Source organism: Neoarius graeffei, chromosome 2, assembly GCF_027579695.1.
Source record: "Neoarius graeffei isolate fNeoGra1 chromosome 2, fNeoGra1.pri, whole genome shotgun sequence".
NCBI classification, from domain to species: Eukaryota; Metazoa; Chordata; class Actinopteri; order Siluriformes; family Ariidae; genus Neoarius; species Neoarius graeffei.
Genome location: NC_083570.1, coordinates 108,688,652 through 108,713,470, shown reverse-complemented (window position 1 = coordinate 108,713,470; position 24,819 = coordinate 108,688,652). Strand labels below are relative to the sequence as shown.

General features: G+C 43.2%; 1 protein-coding gene across 1 annotated transcript in view; it reads right to left on the bottom strand.

The window, feature by feature from the left end:
• Positions 1-24,819, bottom strand: part of ctnna1 (catenin (cadherin-associated protein), alpha 1) — a 353,364-nt gene that overhangs the window by 140,940 nt on the left and 187,605 nt on the right. The window lies entirely within an intron of this gene.

Genomic DNA, 24,819 nt, shown 5'->3' with positions numbered 1-24,819 from the left:
GCTCCACAAGTTATAAAGCAGCCGAACCTGATCGCCATCCATCACGGCGGACTGAGCGCGCCTCTGGCAGCATGTTTACATATTCTTCTGAAGCAATGCTCGTTATAGGAGAGGTATTTTTGGCTACACTTAAAATAGAAAAGGAATCGCAGGCTTTGTGGAGTGAGGGAGAGTAATTACCCACCACAGCGATGAGACGCACCGAACGGTGCTCACGCTCACTCCGACGCCTTCAGTCAGGAACACAACCCGCACACACACACACAGAGAGAGAGAGAGAGAGAGAGAGAGAGAGAGAGAGAGAGAGAGAGAGAGTGTGTGTGTGTGTGTGCGCAAGCGCACAGTGAGAGGGAGGAAGAGATGGGAGAAAGTGTGCATGCAGTGAGGGGAAGGAATAAACAGGAGAGGAAAAAAAGATGGGACACTGCATGCAGTGAGAGGGAGGAAGAAATGGAAGAGAGAAAAAAGATGGGAGACAGTGTGCATGCAGTGAGGGAGGAAAAGATGGGACAGAAAGAAAGACAGGGGAACGAAAGAGGGGAAAAAAGATGGGACAGCACACATGCAGTGAGGGAGAAAGATGGGAGAGACAGGAGAGAGGATGTATGTAGTGAGAGAGAGGAAGAGAAAGATGGGGAGAGACAGGAGAGAGAGAAAGACAGGAGAGAGTGTATGCAACGAGAGGGAGAAAGAGAAAGATGGAGAGACAGGAGAGAGAGAAAGACAGGAGAGAGTGTATGCAACGAGAGGGAGAAAGATGGGGAGAGACAGGAGAGAAAGACAGGAGAGAGTGTATGTAGTGAGAGGGAGGAAGAGAAAGATGGGGAGAGACAGGAGAGAGAAAAAGACAGGAGAGTGTGTATGCAGTGAGAGGGAGAAAGAAAGACGGGAGAGTGTATGCAGTGAGAGGGAGAAAGATGGGAGAGGAGAGAGAAAAAAGACAGGAGTGTGTATGCAGTGAGAGGGAGAAAGATGGGAGAGTGTATGCAGTGAGGAAGAGAAAGATGGGAGAGGAGAGAGAGAAAGACAGGAGAGAGTGTATGCAGTGAGGGAGAAAGATGGGAGAGGAGAGAGAGAAAAAGACAGGAGAGAGTGTATGCAGTGAGGGAGAAAGAAAGATGGGAGAGGAGAGAGAGAGAAAGACAGGAGAGAGTGTATGCAGTGAGGGAGAAAGAAAGATGGGAGAGGAGAGAGAGAAAGACAGGAGAGAGTGTATGCAGTGAGGGAGAAAGATGGGAGAGGAGAGAGAGAAAGACAGGAGAGTGTGTATGCAGTGAGGGAGAAAGAAAGATGGGAGAGGAGAGAGAGAGAAAGACAGGAGAGAGTGTATGCAGTGAGGAAGAGAAAGATGGGAGAGGAGAGAGAGAAAGACAGGAGAGAGTGTATGCAGTGAGGGAGAAAGATGGGAGAGGAGAGAGAGAAAGACAGGAGAGTGTGTATGCAGTGAGGGAGAAAGAAAGATGGGAGAGGAGAGAGAGAGAAAGACAGGAGAGAGTGTATGCAGTGAGGGAGAAAGAAAGATGGGAGAGGAGAGAGAGAAAGACAGGAGAGAGTGTATGCAGTGAGGGAGAAAGAGAAAGATGGGAGAGGAGAGAGAAAAAGAGGAGAGTGTATGCAGTGAGGGAGAAAGAGAAAGATGGGAGAGGAGAGAGAAAGACAGGAGAGAGTGTATGCAGTGAGAGGAAGAGAAAGATGGGAGAGGAGAGAGAGAAAGACAGGAGAGAGTGTATGCAGTGAGGGAGAAAGAAAGATGGGAGAGGAGAGAGAGAAAAAGACAGGAGAGAGTGTATGCAGTGAGGGAGAAAGAAAGATGGGAGAGGAGAGAGAGAAAGACAGGAGAGAGTGTATGCAGTGAGGGAGAAAGAGAAAGATGGGAGAGGAGAGAGAAAAAGAGGAGAGTGTATGCAGTGAGGGAGAAAGAAAGATGGGAGAGGAGAGAGAAAGACAGGAGAGAGTGTATGCAGTGAGGGAGAAAGAGAAAGATGGGAGAGGAGAGAGAGAAAGACAGGAGAGAGTGTATGCAGTGAGGGAGAAAGAGAAAGATGGGAGAGGAGAGAGAAAGACAGGAGAGAGTGTATGCAGTGAGGGAGAAAGAGAAAGATGGGAGAGGAGAGAGAGAAAGACAGGAGAGAGTGTATGCAGTGAGGGAGAAAGAGAAAGATGGGAGAGGAGAGAGAGAAAGACAGGAGAGAGTGTATGCAGTGAGGGAGAAAGAGAAAGATGGGAGAGGAGAGAGAAAGACAGGCGAGAGTGTATGCAGTGAGGGAGAAAGAAAGATGGGGAGAGGAGAGAGAAAAAGACAGGCGAGAGTGTATGCAGTGAGGGAGAAAGAAAGATGGGGAGAGGAGAGAGAAAAAGACAGGCGAGAGTGTATGCAGTGAGGGAGAAAGAAAGATGGGGAGAGGAGAGAGAAAAAGACAGGCGAGAGTGTATGCAGTGAGGGAGAAAGAAAGATGGGAGAGACAGGAGAGAGAGATGCATGTAGTGAGAGGGAGAAAGAAATGGGGAGAGACGGGAGAGAAAAAAGACGCGCGAGTGTATGCAGTGAGAAGGAGGAAGAGAAAGATGGGAAGAGACAGGAGAGAGAGAGACAGGGAAGTGCACATGCAGTGAGAGAGGGAGGAAGAGAAAGATGGGAAGAGACAGGAGAGAGAGACGGGGGAGTGCACATGCAGTGAGAGAGGGAGGAAGAGATGGAGAAAGAAAAAGGACCAAGAACTAAGGCAAAAACAACAAACCAAAAGACAGCGAATGAACAAAAGCATGAAAGCACCAATAAAAAGGAAGTGAACAGTCAAATGAATGAAAGAAATAAACGAGTTAAGAAAGAAAGGAAGGAATAAAGGAGTGAAATATCCTCTGAAGGCCTAAAAACAGGTCCTTTCACTGTAAAGCTTTAAATTAAAGGATGTCAATATTGGGGGGGAGCCAATGCAGCACATCCTTCTGTTAAAGCCCTGGAGAGAGAGAGAGAGAGAGAGAGAGAGTCTCCTGCTGATGAGCCACACAATTCCACATGTGGCTCCCCATGATCCCTTCCATTCTGATTTCCCTGAACGGTGAAGTCAGCATGTTTACAGACCAAAAAAAGAGAAAAGCGCCACCACCCACACAGCTGCATCTCCGAGTATAGAGATGCAGACCTACCTAATCACACACACACACACGTCCTGATTTAGCGATCGCAGCTCCTCGAGGGACTGCAGTCGGCCGTGTCGTGCGTCCATTTACTCTCTCGCTCTTGTAACGCTCGCCCTGTTCATCACGGCGCTGAAATTCTCCCTGCCGCTTCAGAGCCGTCCCGCTTCGCCCGACCCCGCTGTGCTTCACACCGGGCTTTTCACTCCTTTGCTTTCCTTTTCTATTGTACATTTAATTTAATACGTGTGTATAGTGGATAAAAGATATATGTGAGCAGTTGAAAAGGGGAGAGGAAAAAAAAAGGGTTCTTTTCTTCCCTCCTTAAGACGTTTTTAAATAAAAACTGTCATAACTGACGACTTGTGAGAACCTTATGTTGTATTAAACGAATTGGTGACGATTGGGAATAAACTTTAAACCCCTGCCGAGTCCTGATCACGAGGAAAATCCGAGCGGCTTCACTTGGAAACTCGATTCATTTCCAACCTAAGCGCCGTGTTGTCGTTAACGAGGATCTCGCTTCCGTCTGGACCGTGGTCATCGGAGTTGCATGGATTTTTGGTTTCGTTCCAACTCGAGCACTTTTCTGCCCTTTGAAAGCCGAGTTCGGGTCTGTTTGAAGAACATCACATTTCTGACATGCCAGTTTGCTCGAGGCATAAAAACGCAACTCGAACCGAGAGACGCGCTTCGCTGTCTTTACTCGCTTCATCAAACGTTTCATGACTGACGTGGGCTGCAGATGATCATCTCTGTTACTGGTTCATGAATCTAACTTGCAAGGGGGGGAAAAAAAAAAAGCACCAGCGTTTGGTGAGAGCAGCACAAGGGTTGGAAGGTTTTATTTCTAATCATTATCAAAGCTTTACTCCTAGCTTCGGCCTGGAAAGAAACTCACGATGATGTTCTCCGTTTGCTTTTACATCTATTATGATGCACATCTCTCTCTCCCTCTCTCACACCAAGAGAAGCAGCTAGCCTTGAAACCTGGTGTCCTGACATCGACATCCGTAGCTCCAAAGCTTCTAAACGCCTTTAAAAAAAAAAAAAAAAAAACAACCCGCAGCCTGGTGCTATGAAAACGCCAAAAATAAGCTCATTAGGAGCTTCCTAGAACACAACCTGTAAAGACCGCTGATCAAGTCGTCGTCTATATTTAGTGGATTTACTTCACAAACACTACTTTTCTCCTCGCCGAAGAATTGAACTCGTAAAGAACAGGATGAAAAATGTGCATGAAATAAGCAAAATCTGGCTCGAGGGTTCCATCTCTCTCTCTCCTGAACAGAGGACTTCAGGAAAACAATTTCCTTCTAAAGCTGAACCAGTTCTAGCCAGGTTAAATGTCTGGAGAGGAGAAAAAACGTCCCGTGGAAAGATCCGTCCGCCGGAAATCGATGTGGAGAAAATAACTTGCGTGGTTAAACTGATGCATAAATAATTTAAACAGGCCAGCAAAGTGATTTGGCTGTAACTCAAACATAAAACGGTCCTTATCGACATTATTGTTGGCTGGGAACTCGTATCGATTGCCTTTAATCCGAAAACGTGTGATCGTTTCCTGAAGAAATTAAATCGTAACGGAGCAGATTCGGTGGCATCGAATGGACCGGATCCTCAAGAATTAAAAGCAGTTAGCAGACGATCTTATCCGGCGTGACCTCGCTCAAGGGCGCTTCAGCCATTCCGGTTGGTCCAGGGACTCGAACCGGCAACCTCCCGGTCCGAAAAGATGCTCCTTTAGGCCAGGGCTATTCAGATACATTTGCAGGGAGGGCCAAACTAGAAAATTACAAAATCTGTGAGGGCCGGACAGACAATTGACAAAATTGAGATCAGCTAAAGGCAATTAAGGGTGTATTCAGACCAGGATAGCTCGATAGTTCACTTGCTTTGGTCCGAACCAAATGGTTTTCTTCATTTTGGTGCGGTTCGCTTTCACACTGTACATTTTAATAAGCGGACCAAAATCTGTCAACAAAGCCACGCGCCCTGAGGTCGTTCAGCTATTGGTCAGAGACGACACGCGCACGAAGCGTTAAAAAGTGCCATTCCACCATTGGATGTATTCTTTGGCATAAAATACAATATATTTTATGACGACATGACTAGACAGAGAAATCTTTTAGCTTCAAAATGATATATCAAACATATCGGCAGGTTCCCCTTCTTGTGTACCACGTGACGTGTGACGTGGCACAGATTATCAGCAATGGCGGATAGAACGCGATAAAAATAATACCAATAAATCTAGCTAACTGAAAGATTAACTCAATTTTTCGCAATTTTTTTGGCCCCCATATACGAGGAGAAATGACTCTCTCACTTTGGGGGTTTCCTGGTCTAAAAATAGACCAACACGTGGTACACAAGAAGGGGAACCTGCCGATGACATCACGTTTCACTACCGCGCGGAAATTAAAAGGGTAGGTGACTTTGGTCGCAAAATTGATATACTTGTCGTTGTCAAAAAATTATGTTTGATATATCATTTTGAAGCTAAAAGATTTCTCTGTCTAGTCATGCTGTCATAAAATATATTTTATTTTAAGCCAAAGAATACATCCAATGGTGGAATGGCACTTTAAGTTCAAAAGTAGTCATGGAGGCTTTCCGTGCTGTTATTCTTTTTAATGTCATCAAAGCTATATGTTTTTTCCAGTTTTTACTGTTTTCACAATTGTGCGATTACTATGCTGTTGTACAAGTAATTTATCAACGACGACGACAAAGGGCAAGGCGGCTACGGAGGACAGCGCTGATGAGCGCACATGTTGTGACAGTTCTGGCTCTTCACGCAAGTCGCTAGTACCGCCACTTTTTGAAAGAATGTCCCTGATTTTAATGTAGGTCTGACGGAGTTTCTTCACTTTTAGCCGACATTGTTCTGGGGAGCGCGTGAACCCCTTCTTCATTTTCTCACTGAATACAGCAAACACGTCGGCATTTTTGTGTGTTCTCTCCAAAAGCTCAGATATGTGGACATCTGCCCATATATCCACAAGGGTGCGCGTTTCTTCCTCGGCCCACGTTTGCCCCCTACTCATTTTTTGTACTCTGTAGTCTAGCCTGCCGCTGGTCTGAATGACTGAACAACTGTTGTAAGGTTCCCTTGACAACCGAAACAGTGTTTGCACTTTGCGGTGGAGTGTCAAGACTCTGTTTCCCATAATGCTCGACAAACGACGGAAGCTCCCGAGGTACAAAAAAGCAAAACTGTCGGATTAGGTCCGGTCTGCTTTCACACCTCCGAAAGATCCGCACCAGGGTTCCTTTGGTCCGGACCGAGTCCGACCTTGCAGCTCGGTCTCGGTCCGCTTGTTTGGTCCGGACCAGAGTTCGGTGGTTTGTATTCAGACCAACCCAAAAGGTCCGGACCAAGGGAAATTTGGTTCGTTTAGTCCAGACCAAACAACGTAGGTGTGAATATGCCATAGAATATATTATACTAAAGTACATAATATATGAAATAAGGCACATTATTCTTCTCCTTTATTATGAAATATAATGAAAAATGGTACTTTTTTTTTTAATACATGAGGACACGTTGTCTCATTTTTTAGTCAACAATCATTGCCAACAACCGCCAGCATGCAGTCTTTAATAGTCTCCGACTCGCTGAAAGGTCTTTTGTCAGTATCCATGCCACTCGTAGAGATGCAATAAAAGCGCTCTCTTGTTCTGTGCAAAAGCCACCTATAGAGATCTTGCAGTCACGTGACCGGAAAGTACACAGCCGCCATCTTGTCGGTCAAAAACACCGCTGAATACTGCTGCACTCGTGTACAGAATGGATCAATTTCAACCGACGGACTACACGGCTCATTTTTCTAATGAACAGATAACTAGATATATGTCTAAAATAAACGATCTACAGATTAGTGACCCTTATGGCTTTCCGGACGGAGTTTTCACGACCGGATTTTGAACTGCCAGCGGAATACCCGGACGTGTATAATTACCTCATTAACTTTCCCTCGCTGTTCAGTGGTGAAGCACTGCGTGCTTATAAATCTCTGGACAGTTATCTTTACAGAAATTCAGGATTTGTCAGCGACTCAGATGTGGCATCTTGTAAACAAGAATCCTCATTGGATGGGTAAGTCACTTAAGTATCTAGTATAGCACTGACCAGCCGATTATAGAATAGAATAAGGTAATTCCAATTGTAATTCCAAATCGTCCGTCTTGTTTACATGGATCTGGCGTTGGAGAGGTAGAGGCTTGGCAGTGGAGGTTTGAATGGCTGTTTTCTGAGCTTAGTCAACAGGCCGGCTCTGCCTGCAGCCTCGCTTTTGCTTCCTCTCCCGACGCCGCCTCCTTCGCTTTGCTTCCGATAACAATCCACGGAGACCCTGCTGGTCTCGCCATCTCATCCGGAATGTTGTGCATGCGATGGAAATCGCTACAAACCGTCATTTTCTGCTGGAAACCAATGTCCAGGAAGTCCATACGGTTGTAGTGGATATTGAAGTCCGGTACAGACGAACAACACGCAAAAACACACAAAAACAAAAACCGTGCACAGGTAGGGAGAGCTTGTAGCCGCAGCCGTTGTAGTAGAATTGTATATAGTAGGGTTTTCCAGAAAAGGTAGAAGTAGAAGGCGGAAATATGGCGTTTGACCGACAAGATGGCGTCTGTCACAATCTGGATCGGCTGTGACGTCACATGCAAGTGCTCCATTGCACGCTGACTTTGTTCAAAAGAAGTTACCAGTCTGTCTATTCTCCTTCGTCTGTCCTCGGAGCCCTCTCGGTATTGCTCAGAAAATCAAGCACGTTTTGTTGTAAAACGTCTCTTCACGTTGTACTCTTTGGCCACAGCTACGGATTCGTTGCACAGTAAACACACAGGTCTATCGCTTGCCGTAGTTGGCAAAGTCAATAAGTACTTTTCAGTCCATTCGCTTTGAAATTTACGGTTTTCTCTGTCAACTTTGCGATGTTGCTTGGACAGTGCCATGTTGCCACTGCTGTAGCTGCATGGAGTGTCACATCGTGAGAATGAGTGTTTGTCACCATGGAGACGACCTGTATTCTGGTCTGTGCCAGAGTGGTAGAGAAAACTGTGCACCGCGGCAGATACGTAGATGTGTTTTCTGTTTTGTTTTTAAAAAATCTGCCGCGGGCCAGATTAAATTTCAAATCGGGCCAATTTCACCCCCGGGCTGCTATTTGAATAGGCCTGCTTTAGGCCATGGCTTATAGCGGACTGGGAGCATCGAATGCTGCATCGTGATGTTCAATGATGGGCAGATTTCAAATCTTTCCTTTTGAATGAAAAATACCATGCACTAAAGCTCCACTTCTCTGCGGTGACTCACTCGCGTCTCACGGAGTCACTTCAGAGAAGCCATAATTCCCGGAGCGCCTCTCGGTGCATGGTATATTAGCGTTATAGCCCTCATCCAAAAAAAAAAAAAAAAAAGTGTCAAGACGGAATCTCAGAATAAACTCCCTGGAGGCAGCCATGTTTGTTGCTTACATCGACGTGCAATGCACCTGCCTCGCTCAGCATGATCACGATACCTAGATCTACACACGCTTGAGTCGGCCGCATAGCTTGAAATTGTGACATCAGCTCATGGTATATCCTGGATATACCATGAACTGACTCTCAATGCCTTTTTTTATTTAATTTTTGACGCCACACGATACATTCCTTAAATCACTGGTGGAACCATTTTACATCACATCACATGACCCATTCGATACCGATACTAATCTATACGAGTAATCAAGGACACCGATGACTGATATTTAGCTCAAACATTCATGTTTTTTCCTCTGAAAACATACAAGAATTCAATTCTTACTCAACTTGTGAAAATAACGTTCGTTCAAATTATTTGTACGCCGTTTTGATCGGCTGAGTGAGTGAACCGCAGATAACGGCCTGCTCATGCCCAGTTACTTCACACTTTTGACTCGACACATGGCTCATTTCCCTAAACTGACCAGCTGACTTCTTTAATTGAAAGTAACAAAATAAATAAACCCCTTCATCACACGAACTTGATAATGGCTATATAAAAATCGCTACAGGGTTTAATATACATTTCTATCCATATATTTGCCATTAATTTATATTTTTGTTATGCACAGCTTTCATGTAAATAAGTGTCAGCTTTTGAAACCCTGTGTCTAATAAAGTTTATTAATCAATCAGTATTTCAAGAAAAGCCAGAATTTGAATAAATTATTGAGTTCTGTTTTGTTAGTGTCGGCCTTGGCAAATAATTGCTTGCTCGCCTCGAACAAATCATATTTTGTTCAACGTCGTCTTATTTTTTTTTTTCGCGGTCCGGTTTCCATCAAATCTCGCGCTCTGGCTGGCTGGCAAGCGGTTACGGACCCCGGATACGGACCTCTGGCAACTCGCTTGTTCATTTCTCAGGAGAATAGCAGCATTAATTTCCCAGCATGGATAGCGATAACGACAGTGTTCACAGCGAAAGCGAGTTTTACTCCCCTGAGGAAGAAGAAATAAAAGAAAACATTTCGGGAGAAAGCTAAAAACCTCTAACTGTTGCTAACGCCGAGCAAAAACATGGCTGAATCCTGAATGACTCCTATTTGTATAAATAGGGGACGACATAGGCGGCAAAATGTAGTTTTTTTCCTGCCATGGAAGTGCACTTGTATACCGAGGAGGAAGCCATTTGCATTACAGCCGTGAATGAGGATTCAAAATGGCGGCTCGGCTCGGTTTTCCCTTTCGGACGCTCTCGTTTTCTGTTAGAATTTGGTAAAGAAAAAAATCTATATATTATTTACCAGCTTAAGGTCGTAATGGAGGGCCTCGCTCAGTACTTTCAAGACCTCGGTCATGGTATTTCACCAGCCAGACCGCCCAGCTGGTTGCATGCATGCATACATACAAACATATATTCGAGCCCCCCCATAAAGTACCCTTGGGGGGGGGGGCTGCCAAATGTATACCGATGCTTCATTGACATTTCAAGCAAGCCAATAACACTCTAGGTGGGACATTACGTCAAACGACAGAAGAACTGCCCCCATCCCCGTCATGGTTGCGTCATATCCACACATACACACAAAAAAAAAAACTTTCAATCAGCAAGGAAACATGTTTAAGTGGCGATTCTGACAATCACTGAATATCAGCTCTGGTCATCGGTTGAGCCCGAGCACCAAAGTGAATCGTGTCGAGACCAGAGCTTGGTTTGCACGTCTATTAAACCACACACAGCTGCTTTAAAAGAGCTTCTTACTCAAAGGTGAGCTGCTGCTTTTCCAGTCTGAAGGTCTATGAAATGCCTCGTTGATAAAATCGTTACTACATGACAACTGGAACAGATTTCAAAAGCGAGCTACTCAAGAGTTATGAGCGGAGAAAAAAACGCCACATGCTACGATGACTTAGATATTATAGATAATAATCCTCTGAGATCTGGATAATTCTGAGAAGAGGAGATTTTCTTGAGGACACTGTGTGAGGGAGAGAGAGGGTAAGAAGAGGGCTTTGCGACTGCCGAGGCTTCAGGATGCACTGGATTTCCCCCTCCTTTCCCCCCCATCGGCTTTTCAGACGCTGCAGAAAGGAAGCCATCAACTCCAGGGGTCACTTTTTAATTGGTCGCGGCCCTCGGTGTTGGAGGTTTGTCCCTTTTCATGGGAAATAAAACAAGTGCAGATTCATCAGTGGATTAAAGCTCTCTGGGGAGATGTTTTCTTCCTCTAGCTGCACCGTATTGTGTCGTTCAAAGCCGGACAGACATGGTCGCCTTTTCAAGGGCAGGAAAACGCAGCACGGCTAAACAATAACTCAAAAACGAACTCGTGGAAAAAACTATCGAGTCCAAGTTAAAGACCGCTGCACTGACAGCAGGCGTGTGCCAAATAAAGGATTTCCTCCCTGGAGTCCCTGTGATTGAGGCCATCTCGACGCGCACGCAGCGCGGCTCGATCCCTCGGGATCCGGACGAAACGTTTAATGCTGCTCTGCATAATTTTCACTCACGCTCTCTCACATCCTACAGATCTGTTCGCGCGCGCCGTGCCGTGCCAGCCTGATGACTCGTTATATATAGCGGCTTATCTTTCCTAAACACGCGCACGACGCCAGGAACAGACTCGAACGCTCCGTGCTGAGCTGCTGGAGGAAAATTCTCAGTGGCGCAGTCAAAGCGGCGTTACCGTTACTACGGCAAAGTTGAGCGCTTTCAGAGTTGACAGTGGGTCATTGTTCCTGTTATCGTCATTGCAAGTGGTTCCCTTGCCAACTGGCGGAAAGTTTCCTGTGACCAAGCGCAGACACTGGAGACTCTTTCCATAGACGTTAGAAAAGTACTTAATTTGTACCAGCGCAAACTCTTATTCTCCCTGAGGACTCTTCTACTTTCTTCTCATCCTCCTCAGGGCTTTTTTAGGACGCCGTTTCTCCCTCAACCAAATTTCATAAACGCCGCCTCTGGGCTGAATCACATTGCTATGACTTTTGGTGCAGATCTGGATCGCTGATCTGGAATGAGCCATGAAAAACGGCCTTTTTTTAAACCTGTTCAGGGCGGCAGGGCGCAACTTTTCCCTCACTAACCATCACTCTATAGGGGTGTTCACACGGCAACTTTTGGCCCTTTTCCACTACCCTTTTTCAGCTCACTTCAGCCCGACACGGCTCGCGTTTTGACTACCAAAAAACAGCACAACTCCGCTCGCTTCAGCCCTGCTTAGCCCCTAAAACTCGCACCGTTTTGGAGTGGGGCTGAAGCGAGCCAAAGCAAGCAGAGTGAGGCTGGGGGCGTGAGCAGACACTCCCCTGTGCACTGATTGGTGAGGAGGAGTGTCCTCACATGCCCACACACGCCCCGCGAGCGCGCTGGGATCTGTAAACACCGTAAACCCGGAAGGAGAAGAATTACGAATTACGAGAATTTCTGAAGCCTTATGCGCCTCGCCTCATCTATACGCTCTTGCCAGTATCTGTTGGCGTTGTCGGTGACAACAAGCCACAGCACCAAGACCAGCAACACTAACGACTCCATGTCCTCCATGTTTATTGTTTACTATCCGGGTCGTGAGACTACCGCTTAAAAGATCACTGATGTCACTGTTTGCGCCGCCTAACGACATCACGTGACGTCCACCCACTTTCGCTAACTCCACCCAATGTGTCCACCCACTTCCAGCCAGCACGGTTCAGCGCGGTTGTAGTCGAAATGCAACTCCAACAGCCCCGCTCAGCTCGACACGGCTCAGCCGCGTTTGTAGTGGGAAAAGCGGCATTTTACTCCGGTGTAGCACCGGGGCTGCCCCGGTAGAGCGTTCACACGGTACAAAGTTATACCGGTGTCGCCCCTGAAAGCTGCTTAAACCGGTGCAAATCTAACCCTGCTCAGGAGGTGGTTTAAGAAATTTACTCCGGAGTAAATGCTAGTTTGCGGGGCAGCACCGATATAAAATGGGCCGTCTGAACGCTACAGGGGTCGACTCGCTACACATGAGGAGAGTTGATTACATACGGGCATTGCATAATTTGCATCCTGGTATTTTGCGCTTTCAAAATGGCGAATATCAACAAAAGAACTGCGCATCTTCCAGTGTTGCCAGATTGGGCGGTTTTAAGTGCATTTTGGCGGATTTGAACATATTTTGGGCTGGAAAACGTCAGCAGTATCTGGCAACACTGGTGTCTTCATCCACGTTGTTTTCCTGGCACTTGGTGATGCCATGACAACCGGGAAAAGGAAGTACATTTTCACGCATGCGCGTATTTCATTTCCGCATTATTACTATCGTATAGCACGGTCGCAAAAACTGCCGTGTGAACACCAGTGGGGCTGCACCGGTGCTAACACGCTTCTCTCGAGTAAGCAGGTTTGTGATTTGTGAACGCTCCACAAAACTTACACCGGTGTAAGATATATCGCAACAAAATGCATCGGTGCAAATATGTGCCGTGTGAACACCCCTTATATCCCTTCCCGTTCCGGATCTATAGGGTATGATGACCAGACGTCCTGGTTTGTAAGAGCTAGCGCAAATTACACTGACTTTAGTCACAATCTCCATCTAGTTCATGTTTAATAGAAACGATAAACCTGTGATTCGCACCAGTCGGGAACAAAAAAAGTGGTCATGTGGGAATTCAGATGACTGCAACACAAATCTTGGCGCTGCGTTTCATTTTTCTGCCTCAACATGCCAACGATTGTCATTTGTATTTAAAAGGGAAGCGTGGGTGGGGACCACGCTGACGAACACGAGGCAATCGGGGAACTACATTACACCACGGGGTATGTTTATTACAGCACGCATCATGTAGCTCGAGTATTAATTGCCTCTTTGTTTACGAGATAGAAATGAGTCTCACTTTCCTTGAAGCAGTATCCCCCCACGGAGCGGAAGAGCTCGAAGCTGCGGTGCTGTGAGACACGGCGAGGATGAAACGGTTCTTTGGTTCCGAGTCGGCGCTTTGATTCATCCCTGAGAGTCTAGAACTCATCCCTCAGCCCCAATAACCCAAAAAAAAATTGAGCAGCTGATGCTCAAGACTTCACAGTGAAAGGTGCGAGTCAGTCAGTCAGTCAGTCACGACAGGGCTTCAATCAAAACGCAGTGACAAAAGCATCACGTTTGATCACCAAGGAAACGGCGTTCAACAAAAACACATCAGCGTCTGACGGCGTCTAATAAAACCCTCCCACACCCCCGAGACTGACCAGAAAAGCCTCAACAGAAAGGTTTACCAAAAATATTGAAATGATCCAGATATTTAAAAAAAAAAAAAGGTGGGGGAGGGGATTTAGTAGTACAACCCCTTCAAGTTTTGTTCTGGGGTTTCCTCCCCCAATCTGAAAGATTTAAAGAAAGTGCATATTCTGGACCAATTTCGTGTTTTTTTTTCTTCTTTTATATGAAAGTCTGTCCCTTTACACACTCATCCAGAAGGGTAATTTTGCACAAGGCCATCTGTCTACAGCAGAAAAAAATAAAACACGTCTGGAAAAATCCCAAGGGAGTCTGGAGCCAGATTCGTGACGTCACCTGCGGAAGCGCCAGCAGGCTGCGAGAGCTTTGTACGGTTTCAGTGCACAGCCTGTGTAGACCAAGCGCTCCCATTTCTCCCTCATTGTCCGGTCTTTTGGAAAACGATGAGTACTAATCCCATCAAGATTGGTGTTGCTACTGTACACCCTCCTACGGTACATCTGTTAACCATTTTAATAATCGCGCGATAACGTTGAAGAAATTTGCAGAAAACCAGCAGGTAATTTTCTCTTAAACAAACCAGCGCTGACGTAGGATTCAGAGGGAGGCGTCCCGCACACGACGTCACGAAAATCAATGTTTGCCGGGAAATCCAAACGCAAAGTTTTTTCAGAGGCGGACCAATTCGGCTCAAATGGCTTGATTTCAACTGTTTTTCTGGTATTGCGCAAGGGGAAAAAAATTGCACAAAATGTGACATATTTGACCAAAGTTTAATATAAAATAGGAGAATTAGATTGATCTTGCTCCTGAATTTACCCCTGATATGCACTTTAAGACCGTGACGGCGTGTGACTGACAGGGCCACGTTGTTCAACACGGGGCAAATACAAACAGCACACGGGATTGCGGCGGTGCTTTATTTCTGGCATGAGAATATGAGAAAAGAAAGCCCAATAATCCCAAAAGTAGGGCTTGCTATTCCTTTGCCACTCGCAGATTTCATGCTGAAAGTGAAATGTCAAACCAAACAAACAGACTTCACATTTGCTTTTTGCGCAAAACTGTACAAACCGTCTCCGAAACAATAACGCGCGGGGAAAAAAATAAATAAATTTGCTTCTTTACTTTCTCATTTTGTATAAACGCTTCTCAGGAGGAGAAAACCTGAACTGTAAACCTGCTAAAGCCTATTCAAATTCAGTTTGTCTTGCATCTTTAAAAGGAAACCAAAAAAAAAAAAAAAACCCTCAAAAATATTCCCACTCTTGCGATAACTCCAGCTGCAAATACATGTCTGAATTATTGATGAATTCCCTAATCAGCATTTGATTACCACCTCATTTAATCATTAACTTAACTGATTATCATTTGTAGAATCTAAAGCAATCACCGTTCATGAATATATTTCACCGTTTAAAACGGAACGTCAGCAAACATGCGGTTCAGCGACAGCGCGTCGCTCTTTCGCGGCTAGAGGCTTCGCAACTTTATGAACCGTTTCTAATTGCGTCACATCGTGCAACACTCGTTAGTCATGGAGCATCTTGTAGATAAAGAAGAGGAGTTCGGTTCTCTCATGTTCCAGGCAGATTCTACCATAACAGAGGCCAGTTAAGTCCCATCTGCTTAAATTGCTGAATTGATTATTGTGATCATTCTATTAAGTTTTTCTAGTAGCATTTGGGGTCTTGGACATTCACAGTAAATTTTAGGACAGTAGTCCTGGTAACTAATTAATAAAAGCCTGACGTGACAGACATGCTAAATGACAACAGAAACACATCGGTTTCTCTCATCATATTCTGACACTCATAGCAACAAAACTGTTTCTTACATTATTAATCTGACAAATTTAGTAATAATATTAAATACTAGGGCTGTAACGATACACCCAACTCACGATTCGAATCGCGATTTTTGACCCACGATATTTTTTTTAATGTTTTTTTTTTTTAAGTAGTAAATTTGACTTAACATTTACTTACTTACATTAACTATTTAATAACAAATAATTCAGGCCACTGCAGAGAATGAGTAATATGTATGCAAAAATGAACAAATGTATATCCAAAGATTGTTTTATTTCTCAAAATAATACTGTTGAGCCGGAAGCTCTGTTTTTTTCGGTTCTCAAAAAGTCATTTTTCCAAATCGTGTAAATCCGTTAAGATTTTTTTTTTTTGGGGGGTGGCTCTCTCACTGTCTCACTCTCATAGGGCCAATGATTTTCTGTGATCGCGGAAAACAGATGGAAATTACGGAATTTTTATGGTGAAACGTTGCTCGCGTGTCAAAATGTAACTGCCGCAGAAGGCTTCCGCCCAAGCAGACATGCCTTCAGTGTTGCCAGATATTGCTAACGTTTTCCACCCCAAAATATGTTCAAAACCAGCCAAAAAGCACCTAAACCTGCCCAATCTGGCAACACTGCATGCCTTTCCGGCCAAGCGATTGTGATTGGCTTGTGGCACACCTAGCCAGCCAATGAGCTGCTTGTTTACAGATTCGCTCCCCGCGTCGCAACCAGAATGGCGACCGCTTAAAAGAAATGAATGCTCTGCCAGTGGCGAGTGTGGATGTTGCGTGACTCGCAGAAGATTGTCGCAGGTCGGCGAAAAAACGACTTACTAATAGATATAAAAAAGTAATTTAAGTAAGTTTAAAATGTAATTTAAATAAAAAGTAAAGTATTCATAAATTGAAGTTTGGAAGCGCCTCTGTTTTTGGGCTGAGGAGAAGTTTGAAAGGGTGCACCGCGATTCTGCCTTCTTGTATCGCGACACGGATCGTGGCTCTGTGTATCGCGATTTCGATATGCATATTGTTACAGCCCTATTAAATACCTCATCACTAGAACCAAATAAAATAAAATACTGAAATAAAAAAAGAGAATTTATTTTCAAAATTGAAATAACAATTGTCAGAACAGTGACTATAGACACGACTGTGTCACTTTCGCGGGGAAATAACACGTCGGCTGAAAGGGTCGCAAGCGGCTCCGATTCATCTCAACTTACGATAGTTTTCCTCCAGAAAAATTTAAATATGAATGCACAAATATATTCTCAATGTTTCTATCATCAGGATAGCTGACTGAAAATCTTACCTTGATTTATTTAGTTGTCAGAACTCCAAGTCTTGCCCGGAAGTAAATGTCTGCTGTCACAAAAATCACGCGCAGTAGAATTTCCTCTCTGCGTCAGTCAACATGTGCGTGGCGAGGGCTTGAATTTTGCTATCGTCGGGTGCATTAGACTGACAGACTGACGATAGCATTTTTTAAAAATAACTGTGGGCTTCTCTCGTGAACGAAATAGTTTTTTCGCTGTTAATCTATTTCAACTCTCTGTTGACATTAGGGTTGCAAAGGGGCGGAAAATTTCCGGTATATTTCCAGAAACTTTCCATGGAAACTTTAGTTAGGGAATTTTGCTTCCACACACTGGATGGCGTATGCGGCATTTTTCTGTTAAATAAGACGACAAAAAATGCAAATATGTAGATAGCAAGCTGAACTAATGGAAAGGTCTTCAAAACATTTAAAATTGATGAAATCTTGTGTAGTTACATAAAACCGTCTAGCAGGAGGCAGAAGAAACAGCATCACATTTTGCGGTAGCTAGCACCATAAGCTAACTTCTTTAATTAAATGGTGCTAGCTAGCTTACATTTAGCATATCTGGTTTACCAGTAAGCAATAGATTTTGATTTTGCTAGTTAAACACCGTAGATCAAATATCATCTACCTCATATCATCAAAACGTACTTGACTGTGTGTAGTCCTTTGGCTCAAACGCTTCAATAGTCTGTATCTGTGTTGTGGGCTCAAAAAAGTTACTTTAGTAGTTCAGAATTCTAGAAATCATTGTGCATGTGATGGAGGAATGCACAATGCATGTCGGGGGTGTGGCCTCAATAGCTCTACAGGAAGTAGTGTGCTATGTCCCTGTGATTGAGGAATAGCAAACTGTACTCAACTCATCAAATCTGATAGTTTTAGCCAAGATTATGCTACAATATTTTTTTCTACCAACTATATTTATGTTCCCAACCTTCAACCTTTGATAATTCCCAGTTTATTCCCAATAATTCCCGTTAATTCCCATGAAAAGTTTCCAACTTTGAAAATTCCCGGAATTTTGCAACCCTAGTTGACACTAGGGCTGTAACAATATGCGTATCGAAATCGCGATACGCAGAGCCACGATCCGCGTCACGATACAAGAAGGCAGAATCGCGGTGCACCCTTTCAAACTTCTCCTCAGCCCAAAAACAGAGGCGCTTCCAAACTTCAATTTATGAATACTTTACTTTTTATTTAAATTACATTTTAAACTTACTTAAATTACTTTTATTTTTTACATCTATTAGTAAGTCGTTTTTTCGCCGACCTGCGACAATCTTCTGCGAGTCACGCGACGTCCACACTCGCCACTGGCAGAGCATTCATTTCTTTTAAGCGGTCGCCATTCTGGTTGCGACGCGGGGAGCGAATCTGTAAACAAGCAGCTCATTGGCTGGCTAGGTGTGCCACAAGCCAATCACAATCGCTTGGCCGGAAAGGCATGCAGTGTTGCCAGATTGGGCAGGTTTAGGTGCTTTTTGGCTGGTTTTGAACATATGTTGGGGTGGAAAACGTTAGCAATACCTGGCAACACTGAAGGCATGTCTGCTTGGGCGGAAGTCTTCTGCGGCAGTTACATTTTGACACGCGAGCAATGTTTCACCATAAAAATTCCGTAATTTCCATCTGTTTTCCGCGATCACAGAAAATCATTGGCCCTATGAGAGTGAGACAGTGAGAGAGCCACCCCCCAAAAAAAAAAAATCTTACCGGATTTACACGATTTGGAAAAATATGACTTTTTGAGAACCGAAAAAAACAGAGCTTCCGGCTCAACAGTATTATTTTGAGAAATAAAACAATCTTTGGATATACATTTGTTCATTTTTGCATACAGATTACTCATTCTCTGCAGTGGTCTGAATTATTTGTTATTAAATAGTTAATGTAAGTAAGTAAATGTTAAGTCAAATTTACTACTTTAAAAAAACATTAAAAAAAAAAAAATCATCGTGGGTGTATTGAATCGTGAGTCAAAAATCGCGATACGAATCGAATCGCGAGTTGGGTGTATCGTTACAGCCCTAGTTGACACCCCAAAGTGATAAAGCCTGCTTCCACACGATAACTACCAAAGATCCATAATGGCCGAGTCTATCGTCAGGTCATCTGACAGAAATTCACTGACGATAGCAACAGGGAGAATGAAAGGGATTTTTAAAACGGGAGTTATGTCTGTCAGATATGTCAAAGAAATAGAAGTTTATTCTTTAAAAATCTTTTATTGATATACTCGGTGTATTTTTAAATGACGTGCTGTTTTAGAAGACCAGATACCATATTTTCAATCTTGAAAATATTACCTCACTGAAAAAAGGGCAAGAAAAATCTTATTTTGTGGGCAAGTGGTTAATGGATCCAGTTACGGTAGAATCTGCCTACAGTCTTTTTAAAAAAGGGAAAAAAGGGGGGGGGGGGACGGGACATTTCACGTAAACCCTAAATGGAAAAGAAAAAAAAAACCTTTACTCAAGGATGACTTCAGTCTCTCTCTCTCTCTCTCACACACTGCATACGATCCTGATTAACCGCTGGACACATCCGAGTGACTTCATTCCTTCCAACTTCAGAAAACAAATCAATTAATAAAGTGTTAAAAATAAAATGCGTCAATGAAATTAATGACTTTACAGACACGACGTTAATTTTTTTTTCTTCTTTAACCTCCTAGGGCTTAGCGGCCACATGCGTGGACAGCACTTTTTAGAAATTCGGAACAAGAATCCACATATGTGGATGTACTTTTTCTCTAAAAGTACAAAAGATGCTTAGTTTTTATTCTAATCAGGTTCTAATAAGCCCAAATAGCAAAGAGAAATAAAAAATGCATGTAAAAAAAAAACAGCTTGGGCCTTAGGAGGTTAAATCAGATTCGACAGCCGTGTGTGTGCCGCAAATACTCTCACCCAAGAGGCCGACTCTCAACAGTCCTGAGCGCGCCTGGGTTTTTTTTTGGATAAAACAGACGGGGTGCTCTGAGAGCACAACATCCCTTGCTAGCAGCTCTAGTAAAATGCGACGGAATTGAATTAAACTGTAATACGCGTATTACCGACATATAACAAGGAATCCTGACAAGTTTGGTGAAATTCCTCCACAAACTGAGAGAGGAGCTGAAGGTGAGTACCCTTCCCAGGACGGACATCGCCATGACAATCCCCCTTTGGGCCTTTCGGCCAGCAGGAGATGATAAATCTGAGAGGGAAGTGTTTTTGTGTTTCCTCAGAAAGCAAGCGCACCTTGATGAAATTGCCAAAGTTTGTTAATAATCAAGGGCATAACTCTGGGAAAATTTACCCAAATGAACCCTTTGATGCAAAACACGGGTCAAAAGTGACCCGGCTGAGTTTTTATCTTCTATATCTTTGCAATAAATTAATTCCATCATTCAGTGTTCAAGGTATTCCTCAATTAGCTTGTTTTTGATCATCATACATCCTTATTTTATTTTTCCCTTTCTTACTTTTTGAATAAAAACCCTTTTTGTATCACTCCCCTTCTAATGGGTCAAAAACGACCTGCATTCATTTTCCAGGTTATTTCATGTATGGCTGAGTGTTTCTATGATATACTTTTGAAATAAATTCATTTTGTCATTTACTTTTCCAAATATGCAGTAAATATTGTTTTTGTTTAGCACAAATCATTTTTATTTTTCCTTTCTTAAGTTATGAACAAGCACAGCTTTTGTAATTCTACATCAAGTTTACACACATGGGTCAGAACCGACCCGCATGCATTTACTCCAGCGTTTGGTGGGAACTGTGAATTGTGCTTGTGTCAGACATTTCACAGCTCAGCACAGCGCCCTTTGCCCATCTAATACATGCAAGTAATGTTTTTCAATTGTTCTAACATTACCTTAGAAAAAAATTGATGTTTAGGTTCCCTTGAGAGTGAGTAGATTACTTGTCAGAAAGTTACAAGTAATTACTATTAGCTACCGAGCTGTTGACATATTCTACTTTAATTAGCTAATTTTATTGTAGTTGGCTTCGCTAACGACATAGTTAATAAATAAATAAATAACTGGCCCCATTCACTGCTAAAGTAATTACTTGAAACAAATTATTATTATAGCATTACGACATTTAATTTTAAAATCACACTTGGATGACCCATGTGTAGTAATATAAAAAGTATTTTTGTTCATAAGGTAGGAAAGAACAAATTAAATTAATGATGTGGTAATTAAAAACAAGATATTTAAAGAATACTTGGAATATTCAATCAAAATAAATTGATTTCAAAAAATAGAGCAAAGAAAAACTCAGACCCCATCCACACGTAGCCGGGTATCTGCTAAATCGAGGATATATTTTTCTACGTTTTGGCCTGTCATCCACATGAACACACATCAAAAACGAATATTTAAAAAAAAAAACTCCAGGCAAAGTGAAGATTTTTGAAAACTCCGTGTATGCCTTTTCGTGTAGACAGAGATAACCGGAGTTTTGCGTTTTAGAACGTCACAATCTGCGCCAAAAAAATGACGACAAATCTGCCGACTAGCTCGCCCCTTTCATGAGGGAAGTCGTTAGAACTCTCCGCGGGATACTGCTCCAAAAACGGTCAATATGTCCACATATTTGCTTTCACAAGATTCCCAATCAACGTTTTCTTGCGTCTTTTGAAGTTTATACTCCAAAATTGTGTTTAGAAGCAATTCTGTCTCCGAGTCTGTCCAGACGAACGAGCTTGGCGCAGCTCATGTTTTATGTTTAGGCGGAAGTGACGCCAACAGAGGGCTATTCTGATGTGATTAGGGGGTAGGATTTGGGGAAATAATGCCATCTACAGGTTTGGAATGCTTACGAATGCGATTGAAAACGCAGATGTTCGGTTATGTGTGGAAGGGATGTTTTTCCAAGACGAGGTGGTGTGGATAAAACATTTTTATAAACGGAGGGGGGGGAAACGTTCGGTTTTAAAAATACCCGGCTGCGTGTGTACATGGCCTCAGTCAGCATGAAATAACCTGGAAAATGAATGCGGGTCATTTTTGACCCGCGTTGTGCATTAGAAGGGGTGCGCATACCGTATGTTTTGCATCAAAGGGTTAAACGAAATTTCAATATGCGTATAACGGTCATATAACAAAGCGTTCTGACGAGTTCGGTGAAATTCCTCCACAAATTGCCAGAGGAGCTGATTTCAGAAGAACGTACACCTTCATGAAATTCTCAAAGTACAAAAGTTATTAAATCAAAAGGAGACCGAACTGAACGAAACTGCAATATGCGTATTCCTGTCATAGAACAAAAAATCCTGCCAAGTTTTGTGAAATTCCTCCAAAAATTGAGAGAGGAGTTGATTTCAGAAGGTGAGTACCCTTCCCAGGACAGACGGATGGACGGACAGACATCGCCATGACACGACATAATCCCCCTTCGGCCTTTTCCGCCAGCACGGGGGTTTAAAAAAAAAAAAAAATTGCACATTACACAACTAAAAATGTTCCTCTCAAGTGCTGAAGAGCCGAGCTGCTTATCCTGGCAAAGCGAGTCGCTCAGATCGGGTTGCAGCGTCTCCCCTGCCATTATAGGGGGGCACTAGCCTACCAACAGAACCCCACCCACACAAATGTTTGGAGAACGTTACTTTTTTTTGGGGGGGGCACCCCCACAGGAGTGCAGTTCTATTGTAAAAAATAAATAAATAAATAAAATTGTTCCAATTATTGTTCTCAAATAAATGTGAAGACTTAAATACGACTCCTTTAATTGTTTGTTCAGGTCCAAATGCTCTGTAATAGGAGCCGCGGGGAGGGAGGGAGGGGTCCTGTAGCTGTCCATCCTCATCCCAAAAAATAAAACCCCACACCCGAGTAAACTTCAGGGAAACGCTGGACTGGATAAACAAATTTGCTTCAAGCCGTTTATCCTCTTCGAGGAGTTTGAATCGACTTAGCTACCATTACTTTCTACAGCAACGGCTCATTCCTGTAGGGAAGGAGTCTCCAGTTCCAGCGCACCAACATGCTTTGTGGGTTTTCAGTCACAGGACAAGCTGGACATTTTGTCTGAATCGAACTTCAGAGGAGAGTTCTGATCTAACCAGCTTGTCTTGCAGCATTATAAAAACCAATCTGTCCAGTTTCCTCCGACTTCTCTCATCAACAGAGATGCCGACCCCAAATTTTGAATTTCAGTATTCTTGAAAACATTTTTCAGTATTTTGGAATGACTTTCAGTCACATTAATTTATGCGCATTTCCATTATAAAGAGGTGTATATACACCAATATGTTTAACATTTAAATTATTAAAAAGAACTGTTTTGTGTGAATTGAATAAACAAAACGCGAGCAACTGAATTTCCACTCAACAAATTTCTACAGCATACAATATATCACATTTTTATAAATACAGTAGTGTTCCCTGTTTGCAGACATTACGGTTGACTACCAATCATTGGTATTGAATGTAACGCCTCAAAAGTATTATATTATATTGCCTGGCAAAATGTTCCTGTTAACGGATTCTAATAAAATTTAAAAAACGTCTTATTTCATACCAAAGAGAGTCCGACATTGTTGTCTTAATGTCCCAATATATAAATACTTCAGCATAATGCTTCAGAAGAGACATTGAATAAAATGACATTTATAATTGTATTTAAAACAGTGGAATGATCAATTTTTTGCCACAATCCCAACAGCACTAATCATAAAATTCTGTTTTTGATCAGACTACATGTACATTTGCACCTGCAACACTGAAAAGACTTTGAATTAAAGAAGTACAGCCAGTGTTTGATATTTCAGTGAATAAAAATCAGACATGTAAAAAGAAACTGAATAAGTTTAACTCACATTTCATGGCACTAATTGGCAAGTTCAACTCCAAGCACAGGTCAACCATCACCGCTTCAGCACGGGTCACGTTCCGTGTCTTTTCATCCACAGATTTCGTAAAAAACTGCTGGATCCCCCCAGATTTACTTTCCGCCTGACTCGCCATTTCAGCATACTCCATATGGTTTTTTTTTTTTTGTAGTTGACATGCCGCGTGCAGTCATCGCGACCACCATGAGTGATGTTAATGTCAGTTCTACACAGTTTGCAGTGTGCGTATCCATTGCCCTTTTGACGGGGTGTAATGCACGGCCGTTCTACCGTATCGAAAATAGCGCGAACAAATGTGCGGAATCTGCGCATGTCACACACAGCATGTGCGGTTGTCGTAAAAATAAATAGCCGTGAATCGCGCATGGATTCAAAAAGTCGCTTGGACATTTAAAAACAACTCACTGGAATTTAAGACTTTATAATAATTCCGTACAGAATAACACTGTTTGCCGCAACATCGTATTTACGTAACTTTTCCGTACAAAATGCGGCCAATCCGTACTAGTAGGCATCTCTGCATCAACAAGGCATGTGTTTCAACCTTCACCCAGCTCAATGTTTTTTGTTTTCTCGCACCACTCTGTGTAGACCAGCGGTAGGCAATTATTTTTTCCATGGGGCCACATGAGAAACAGAAAATTTTGTGGAGGGCCGGACCCAGCGCTCGAAACTAACGGTGTCCCGACGTCCCGGGGACCATAAAAAATGTCATCGGGACAAAATTATCATATCTGGGACAATCCCGGGACAATGGAAAAAAAATAGATCTAGAAAAAAAAAGTTCTACGTTAATATTATTTACAAAGACGTAACACATACGTAGACATTCACCTAATTTGTCAATTTTAAAACATTAACAGCGAAAAATACATAGTAGCTACACTTTCGATGCACCTGCATCCGTAGGCTACAGAGCGGCGCATTCTGTTCTAGAATCTTCGGCCGGAGTCCGCATTATATGGACTTGGAATGGAATTGCTACCGCACACGCTGCGCCGACTCTTGCCAGAACAAAAATGCTGAAGT